Source organism: Sarcophilus harrisii, chromosome 1 (assembly GCF_902635505.1).
Source record: "Sarcophilus harrisii chromosome 1, mSarHar1.11, whole genome shotgun sequence".
NCBI lineage: Eukaryota > Metazoa > Chordata > Mammalia > Dasyuromorphia > Dasyuridae > Sarcophilus > Sarcophilus harrisii.
Window position 1 is genome coordinate 332,313,090 of NC_045426.1, and position 10,315 is coordinate 332,323,404.

The 10,315-nt window shown below is 38.5% G+C and overlaps 1 protein-coding gene across 2 annotated transcripts in view; it reads right to left on the reverse strand.

Moving 5' to 3' along the window:
- Nucleotides 1-5,736, reverse strand: part of ABCA1 (ATP binding cassette subfamily A member 1) — a 147,501-nt gene extending 141,765 nt beyond the window's left edge. Inside the window, exon 1 of one of the 2 annotated variants that reach the window (XM_031945565.1) lies at nt 5,272-5,736. The gene's annotated coding sequence lies outside the window, so the exon portion shown is untranslated. Of the gene's footprint in view, nt 1-4,903; nt 5,206-5,271 lie in introns of those variants that run through there. The other variant, XM_012543118.3, reaches the window with a different exon arrangement.
- Between the last annotated feature and the right edge of the window lie 4,579 nt (nt 5,737-10,315).

A 10,315-nucleotide genomic window follows, 5' to 3' on the forward strand; every position in this document is an offset into this window, starting at 1 on the left:
GCCACTTGAAATAAGATTTTCATTGTTTGGGTCTGTACATATCTATAGTTTCTCCCCCCCCCCCCATAATTATGACATACTCCTTTTTATTAGTATAAATTTTCAGCAAAGCTATAAGTATCTTAATTTATAGCAATACAAAGCAGTCAGTGAGCACAGAAAGGTTGAATGACTGACCCATATCTGTCATAGGTGGAGATTTGAACCCTGATCTTCCTAAGAGTCTTACCTACTACTTTGCTTGCAATATTACAGCTATATTTCCCTATAATACGTAGCTTAAAAAAAAGACATATCTAACTTCAGTAGAAAACTTTGAAAAAGTTTCAACTAGCAAAACATTTACAGTTTTAATCAAGTTTTTTTTCCCCACCCCCCCCACCCCCAAAAAAAACAAAATTGAGAAGAGGAATTTGTTGAGTTTGGGTATCTAATTTATTAGGATATAGGGTAAGAAAAGCTATATCAGGAGTTTTCCATCCTATCTCTTTTCCCCAAGATAATCTTTTAAATTATCCAATGTTTTCTTATATTAAGAAAAGGCAGAAATGAAAAGAGAAAAAGAAAAAGGAGAAGAATTCTCGATGTGTCTTTTTCCATTTTAACTTGAAAACCACATCTTTAACAAAACAACAGATGCTCAACAATAACTTAAGGAAAGGCAATTCAGCAATTTCATTTTATCATGACTAATTTTTTAAAAAATACACGGAAGAGGCTAACTATATGTTCTTTTCTTTTGTCAATCAATTTAATAATTGGTTATTTTCTGATACGGTTTGATACAATGTGAACCAAGATACTCATAAGAAATGAGCAAAATTATAGTTTGATCTTAATTTTAACCCAAGAAAAGGTTGGGAAACTTAGAATTGAGTAAACTTTACCCTTTGTTGTTCTTTCTACAGTGTTGCAATAATTAAATAAGATTCCCAGTAAAGTGAAAAGGAATTCAGCAGGCCTAACGGTGGTAGAAGGTGAAGAATTAATATATCATCTGAAGATCTGAACTGGGCCATAGCAGATTAGCTCATTGAATTTAAAGTCACTCACTGGAATGTCCTTTTCTTCCATTTAATTCCTATCCACTTCATTGTAAATTCTAGAGGTATAAAAAGTCTCACCCATCACACAGTAGTAACTTTTGCTTTTTATGTGTAATACGTAAGAAAGGAGAGGCAGCTAAATTTCAACAGTCTTGAAAAGAAATTATTGTTAAAAAGGATATTAAGGTCTCCTACAAAAACAAGAGTTTACATTCTGTCCTCTTTGAGAATAGATGCACTAAAGTGAATATTCAAAAACATCTTTTTATCTAATAAAAGCCACAGCCTAAAGAGAATTTCAGTTTCAGTCTACCTCTATTATTTAATACCTTATGTCTGAACAAAAAATCTGCCATAGTATAAAAAAAGTCATCAGGCTAATTTGATAATCCTTTGGTTATTCCAAGGTATTCAAGAGGATCAAAATTATAAAATAGATTAAAATTTTAGACCAAAGAACAAATATAATAAAAAACAAATACAATACTACAAGAAAACTGGGGGGGGGGGAGAGACTCAATCTTTAAGACTAACAAATTCCAGCTCCCTCCTCTAAGGAGGGATATATGATATAACTACCAAATATGAGTGGGAAAAAATATCTAACTTGGGGTTCATTTCACTTCATTTTAATAATAGATTGTATAATGTGTTCCTAATGTATTACTAAGTCAGAGAATCCAAAGATCATTAATAACCATTCTACCAATTCTAGAAGATAAGATAGTGTCAACTCAAGACAGTACAAATGTTTACTAAAACAAAATATGAGCCTGACCTATTACATATATGACAGACTTAAACTAAAACGATTATAAATCTCCATTCTTTGAAGGTCACAAGCTCACAAAAGAAAAAATGAATCCACAGGAAGCTTTATCATTCTTTAATCAAAACTAGCCCTTGTCCTCAGAAGGAAGGCTTATTCATATTCCTAAGCTGTCCCTAGAATTTGTGTCTCATTAATAAGTCTCAAAAAAAAATTTTCCTTTTACAAAAAAATTTAATGGTGACCTTTGCTTTCAAGTCAATTCTTGTGTGTGTATGTGTGTATGACTTCAAAAAATATTTTATTTGTGCATTGACTTGATACTCACTGACTGTAAGCCCTGAGATTGAGGAAGCTGACACTTAAAGAGAAAAAAATGATTTGCCCAAAGTCACACAATTAATAAAACTCTGGATTCAAAACAGGATCCTCTGATTCTGAAAATCAGTGTTCTTTTCACGATACCCTAAATGATCCCACCTTTAATGAAAGTATAGGAAAAGCTTAGTTTACAATGGCTACTGAGGGTAGGAAGCAATTCATTTGGGAGGGTCAGAAAGAAGTTCTTTCAGTGAGTCTTATGACCTTTTTTCTTTAAAAGGGTTATTGGAAAATTATATTAAAATGACGCATATCAAACAATCAGAATGGCTTTGAAAGTTACATGTTAATTAAACATAATTAATTAGAGGTGGTAAGTATTAGACAGGTAAGTCAGTTAGAATTCTGAGCCAGCCATTCAGTATAAAATGGAGAATAGCACCCAATTCACTTGAAAATAGAGAAGTTCAAATAGAAGTAAAGTGCCTTCCAAACCTTAAAATACTAAGCAAATGCTAATTTTTATTATTAAAAACCATATACAAAAAAAAAGACTTAAAGTTTCTTCAATGAGCCTAACAATTCTACTATGGGTATGTAAATGTACCCTTGGGGGGGGAGAGATAAGTATGGAATTGAAATGTAAAAATAAGACGTGAGCTAAGTACTTTTTTTTTTTTTTTTTTGCATTTTCATTTATATTGGTCTTCCTAGTGGAAACAGCCCAATTTGTATGGAAGAGAAAAAAGTTGTTTTGTTTTGTTGGGAATTGGGGGGGGTGAGGGAGATGTGAAGAAAGCAAACTTACCCTCCATCTTAGTGTTATTACCAAAGGTGAGAAAAAGCAATTAGAACTGTGATTTCATTCGATTGCATTTTAATAATTAAGGCATTGTGAGTGGCTTAAGCTATGTGTATAATTATTTTGTTTATTGGTCAAGAACTAGATCTCCATAGGGTGTCACAAGAATAAAACAATGAAGTCTGTCTCAGGCCTGCGCTCACTTTTCTAAGTATCCTTCAAAAGTATCACTTGTCTTCTAAAATCTGATTATTTCAGTACTGAAGACCAGTAACCCAGTGCCTGGTTACTCTTGTCTAGAGTCTGTTTCACTTCTGTTAAGTCCTCAAAGGAGGGAGTCAAAAGACAATAAAAACGCTCTGAGCTATGTTCTTACACTACCAGGAAACTTCCAAGATCTAGTCAAGGATTATTGGCCGCAGGGAAACAAACATGAAAATCTACAAGAAAAGGCTTTCTGTAGTTTCCTCCTAGTCTGCGCCAGCACAGCTTCCCAACCCATGGCTGACTCAGTCTAGATCAGAAAGGAAACAATGAACTTAGAATCTATAGCCCAGACCGGCTGTCGGCCCGAAGCGTCAAGCTCTCCCAAGTCTGCCCGACTGGCACTTGGATGGGACCCTCTTCAAGCACCCCACTCCCCACACACCCACCCACCCACCACTCCAGATGCAATCCCTCCCCAGCTACGCAGAGCTCGGGATTCTTTCACTCAAGAGTAAGAAGAGGACAGGAGCAAGGGGAGGGAGAAAAGGGGGTGGGGAGAAAAGGCTTGGGGGTGGGGGGTGCCGCTGAGCGCCCCCGCCTCCCCACGCTATGTGGCAGAGCTCGGTGTTCTGCGCAGCCGGCCGGGGTTACTCTCGGTCATTCTAGCTGCGCCGCCGTCTCCACACACAGGCAACAAGAGACCAGCAGCAAATGATAAAAAGACCAAAATTGGGGGTGGAGGGGAAGGCGGGGACCGGAGTCTGAGAGGGGAGATAGAAATGCTACGTAGATTAACATTAATCCACCATCTCCTCTTTATCTGCACGTCTTCTTTAGAAAAAAAATGTTCACCAGGTGAAACCCGTCTATGAGCAGATTCATTGGAAATCATTAGAACTATCCTCAAAATTGGGGATGGGGAGGGGGGAGGAAAAATACAATCACTAGGAGTTAAACTGTGTAAGGAATGTCCCGGTTAAGAAGATACATAAGAAATGCTTTATTAATAACAACTCATTAGCAAGATAGTTCGATGCCTTTCCTGTTGGTTACCCAGAGGAAGAAGCGAAGTAACCAGCTAAAAAAGCGCACGAACCAGAAGACCAATAAGGGGTCCTGGAAGTGTCAGGTATCCCTTGACAAAGCAGAAAGCTCTGGCTGCACCAGGTACAGTTCTTCCTTCCCTCAGTTCACCAAAAAAAAAAAAAAAAAAAAAAAAAAAAAAAAAAATCTGCATATAGCTCCAGCGAATCTCCCCCCAAAAGTGGCTGCTCCAGTATTCCCCTTCGATGTCCTCTTCTCACCCACCTTTCCCCAGACTCAGCCTCACGGTCAACAGGATGGACAAAGAAAGGGGCCCCGTGCCATTTAGTCCCTAAGGATCCCAAGGGTTGCTCGACTTTTTCCTCAAGAGAAGACAAACCTTCCAAGAAGAGTGCAAAGATAAAATCGAGAAAGGGGGTATTTGCACGCTCCCCAAACACAGTTATGGGCTGGATAGAAACCTTGCCCAGAGGCGAGAGATGGTAGGCAGATGTTGGGGTCCTTCTAACCAACCGCAAGAACAAATCACAGGAATCAGACTTATTTTTTCCTTCCTCCTCTCCTATCTTCCAAAAAAAAAAAAAAAAAAAAAAAAAGGGGGGCCCCCCCCCCCCCCCTCCCCCCCCCCCCCCCCCCCCCCCCCCCCCCCCCCCCCCCCCCCCCCGCTAGCAACAACAACAGAACAAAATCTTAAGTTGTTGGAGAAGCTCTTACCTGCTTTCCACTTTTGTTTCTGCGACTCTCTCCCTCTACCCCTTTGGAAATACGTGTGAAAAATAAAACGAAAATTAAAAAGAAAAAAAAGAGACCCAAGAAATGGGCTCTCGCCCCCGATACCCTTTTGGTGCCCCCTCCCCTGCCTCTGCTTTCCTATGGGCACCAGTGAACTCCTCCTGCTCTGCCTAGCGTACGGTCGGTCCTCAGTCCCTCTCTCCCAGAATTAAAGGTTTTTAGCCTGGACTAGTTCCTTTTATAGATTCGGCTGCGCCGAACAGCGGGGTTATTATCGGTCAAACTCTGTTCTCTTTCTCCTCCCCACCCCCTACTTCCCGGCTCTCTGTTTATGTAGTTCAGTCACTCACCGAAAGCACGTGGAGGGACGACACGCCTCTTAAACGGGCAACCGGGCTGAGCCCGACTCCCCCCTCCTCTCCTTGGCCGCTGAATGGCAGGTGGGATGAAGCGAGGCCGGTCACCGAGGATGATCCGAGAAAAGCCCTCGCAGGAAAGTGGCCGGCGCTCTGTCCTCCCCTCGGCATTACAAGCCCCCAGATATTTCAGATAGTCCTCACAAACGCCAAAGTATCTTTAAAAAAACAAACTTAGGAATAGGGGAAAGAAGCCAGGAAGAAACCTACTTTCTCCTCTTTTTATTGGGGGGAAAGGGGGTGTGGAGAAATAAGAGTAAACTGCTTGAAAAAGTTCCTTTCCCCTTCCTTTGTATTCTTAGTTTCATTTCCTCAGTTTGGAGACGGAGGCCAGCGATTTGGTTTGAGGATGGAGGGCGCTTTCTCTTGCTTTTTCAAAGCTTAACTCTTAATGTCACAGGTGCAATTAAAGTCTTTCCCCTCCTCCCCCTTCCAACCCCTTCCTCCATCACTGCCCTTTTGTCCAGAGCGGGAGACCTTGTCAGAGAGATTGCTAAAGCAAGAGAAGAGGCACTGGCTCTGTCTTCTTCCCCACCCCCAACAAGTACTCCTGGCCACCTCCCCCCGTGCGGAGGGAGGGGCACGTGAGGCGTGAATTCTAAGGCTGCTTAACTAGAACATCAGAATTCACAGCTGCCCGGCTCACTACCTACTTGGGGCCGGGGTCAGGCTAGAAAATTACCCTTATTCTCAGCGTACATTTTCTCAACGCCCCTATAAGGCGCGCATAGCCTTTTTGCGTTGGATAGATGCTTGATAGGGAATCCATCTCCAGACTTGGTAATTAATTACACTATAACTCTGCCCACCCAACCCTTTTCTGAACTAATATTAGGTGTGGAGACCCGAGTTCTAATCCCATATAGACATTTGCTTTAACTCTGTGACCCTGGGCAAATTACTTATGGGTTTTCTGCCTTATTTTCGTCTGTAAAATGTAGCTAATAATACCTATCCCCTACCTGCCTCTGAGGCATATTAGGAAGATGAATAAAATATTTGTTGAAACACTTTGAGCCTTTTAGAACAAAGACTCTATAAACATAGAAGATATTATTATAGGGTTGTTGGTGTTGTTTTAGGTTGCAATGGCGGCCCATAAAGCAGTGTTGCTCTGAAAAAATTGTTTTCCCACACATTGCATTTAAAAACCGAAAGCTAACAAAAACTTAGTAAGTTTTGCTACAATTGAGCAGGCAGAGCTGAGCTAGTTTTAGGTAAATAAAGTCGACCCCTTCTTGCTTTGAGGAGCTTGAAAGAGTCTGAACTTGAAAAGATGGCAGAGATCATGAGTGGGGGAAACTGAGGCAGTGTGAAAATCATCCTGGTTTGGGAGCCGGATGAGCAGGCTACAGTCCAGGCTCCAACTTTTATCAGTTGTGTCATCTTTACAAGTTATTTAACCTCTCTGAGCTAGTTTTCTCATCTGTAAAATTACTTAACTGGACATATCCTTAGCTCCCCTCTTTCTGGGCTTCTTTCCCTCTATCTCTAGATATGCTCCCATCAGCTCAACCTAAAAAAATCTACTAGCTATAATGGAAATGTTTTGCATGACTACATATGTATAAATTATATTGAATTGAATTCTCAATAGGGTGGGAGGGGAGAGTGAAAGAAATTGGAACTCAAAGTTTTAAAAAATCAATTTTAAAAATTGTTTTTACATGTAAATGGGGGAAAATAAAATGCTAATTTTTAAAATCAATTTTTAAAAGAGCACAAGCTCCTTGAAGACAGGAAGTGTCCTTAAAAAAAATTATCAATCACATGATTTCTCCCTTTTTCATTGCCAAACTTCTGTGCAAAGTAGATTTAGACTTAGGAGTCTGCTTTCTCACCATTCATCTCTTGTAAATATAGCTTCTATTCCCACTGCTCTACTGAAACTTCTCAAAGTTACTAATAACTGCCTTTTCAATAAGAGAGAGAAGGAGACAGAATTTGGAACTCACATTTTTTAAAAATGAATGTTAATGTAGTAACAACATTGTCAGAGTTATACTATAGTGTGATTTTTAGTCTATTTCTTGGAATTAATTGCATGGATTAAAAAAAAAAAAAAAAAAAAAAGAATGTCAATGATGTTAAGTGAAGTGAGCAGAACCAAAAGAACATTGTACCCAGTAACAAGATTATGTAGATCAACTGTGATGGACGTGGCTCTTCTCAACAATCAGGTGATTCAAGGCAAATCCAATAGATTTGTGATGGAGACAGCCATTGGAATCCAGAGAACTATGGAAACTCAATGAAGACAGAAATATAGTACTTTCTCCTTTTTGTTGTTATTGTTATTTGTTTTTTCTCATGTTTTTTCCCTTTTGATCTGATTTTTCTTGCACAGCATGAAAATATGGAAATTTATTTAGAAGAATTGCACATGTTTAACCTTTATCAAATTGCTTACTGTCTTGGGAATGGGGAGTTGAAAAGGAGAGGAAGAAAAATTTGGAACACAAAGTTTTGCAAAAGTGAACTTTGAAAACTATCTTTGCATGTATTTGGAAAATAAAATACCATTTAAATTTTTAAAGGAATGTTATAATTGTTCTTACATGTAATTAGAAAAAATAAAATACAATTTTTTAAAAGTCACTAATGGGGAGGAAGGGGGGAAGAAAGGCATGGAGAGAGCACAGATCCTGGAGTCAGAAAGACCTGATTTCAAATCCAGCCTCAGACATTGGTGTGACCCTGGGCAAGTCACTTAACTTTAATTGCCCCCCCAAAAAAGGTCACCTATTAATGGCTTATTAATTGTCAGATCCACTGTCTCTTTGACAGTGTCATCCTCTTTATATTTCTACTTAATATGATACTGATGACTCTGTTGACTCTTGTTATTCCCTTCTTCCTTGGCTCCCATGTTATTGCTCTCTTTTCTTTTCCTCCTACCTCTTTGGTGGCTATTCCTTTTTAGTCTCTTTAATAAGATTAGAGGCTTGTAGATTTCTAGCTTTAAGGACCCTTAAAAGTTATCTAGTCCAATTCCTTATTTCACAGAAAACTGAGACCCAGAGATAGTTAAGTATTTTGCCCCAAATAACCCCATATCACTGGAATCTCTTCCTCCGATCCTCTAAATCCAAGTATTTTCTAAAACCCTGTACCCCTTTCCATTCATTTCCCCCTGACAATTTTATCCAGTTTCATGGCTCCAATAATCACTTTCAGATTATATTTCCAACCCAAATTTCTGCCATGAACTGTAGTAGCCCCTCTTCAATATATGTCTAGCACCTCTCTGAAAATTAATTAGGCAGCTGGATGGTGAAGCAGGTAAGTGAGTTGGAGTCAGATTTGAAATCAAGAATATCTGAATTTAAATTTTACCTCAGATATTACTTAGTCATATGACTATAAGCAAATCACCGTAATCTAGGCTTCTTCATCTCTAAAATGAAGATAAATAATAGCATTTTCCTCATAGGATTGTTAAACCCATGTTAACATAGAGTATAAAACACATCACAACGTTATGTAAGTGCCAGCTATTATTCTAATTTCTCTCCAAAAAGCCTGTCCCTCCTCCCATCACTTCCATTCTTATTCCATGCTCACCTATGCTCAAAATCTCAGTATGACACTGCTTTGACTCTTCCTTTTATCTTATTCCTTTAATACAACTATTTACCAAATTATTTTTATTCTGTTTCCAATTTATCTTTTATCCATCCTTTCTTTTATACTCCAAGTGTCCTCACCCTAAAAAGTTCAGGTTCTTACCATCTATTGTCGTACTATACTACCTTGTTTTTAGTCCTTTTATCTCTCCAGTCTGACTTTTACACAGCTGCCAAAGCAAGTTTCTTAATGGACAGTCAGTTTTTTACTCTAAAGCACTCAGCAGTTCATCATTTCCTACAAAATATTATATCAATTCCCACTTGGGGCATTCAAAACTCTACAATGTGGCTCCAATCTACTTTTTAGCATTATTTCATCATTCCCCTTTATATATATGTATTCCAAACAAAATGATGTAGTAGTCATTCCCCAAATCTATCCTGCGTTCTCCAAATTGTACATTTATATCGTAGCTGCTCCATGACTAGAATGGATTCTCTATGACTTCACAAATTCAGAGATTTCCCTTCATTCAAGATCCAATTCATATTCTACTTCATCAAGGGAAGCTTCTGCAGTGCTTCTGGTTCAATCTGGTTCCTGTCTCTCTGAGCTCTCATCCTTTTCTAGTTGACCTTTCTTACACACTTATCACATAAGATCATAGGTTTACAACAAGAAGTGACCTTAGAAATCTTCCAGTCCAAATCATTCATTTTACAGATAAAGAAATAGATACTAAATGATTTGGCCAAGGGTAATATAGATAATAAATAGCAGAGCCGAGATTCAAAACTAAGTCAGACCTAGAAATACAAGCCCAATGCATTTACCACTTTATCATACTCTCTTATATTATAGTCATTTTGTGTACATGTCACCATTGAAGGCAAAGAAGATATAATTTTTCATTTTTGTATCCCCAGCACCCATACATAGTGGGGACTTCATCTTTTTAAAATTCTAATTTATTGTGAAAAAGTCTTTGTAAATTGTATGCAAATGTAAATTATTATCATCTAATCTACCCCCTTTCGATTTTAAAAATGAGGTAACTGAACACCAGAGAAGTTAAGTGACTGATCAAGATCCCATAAGTAGTGAGTGGTGGAAATATGAAAAAGATGAATCAATGTTTTCAAAATCAGAGGACCTGAGTTTAAAGCCTACCTTTATTAATAATCACCCAGGTAACTTCTGGAGTTTTCTCGTTTATAAAATGAGAGGATTGTATTAAATAATCTCTGAGAATTGTCCCTTCCAGTGTTAAACATAAGATCCTACAAATCCCGGACTTTTTCTTCCAATCCAGCAACCTTTCCATTGCCCTATATGTTATTTTTGCCTACCACTTGTCTTAAATCCTGCAATTCCACTACTGGAAGATTTATTTTGGTTATGGAAAGCA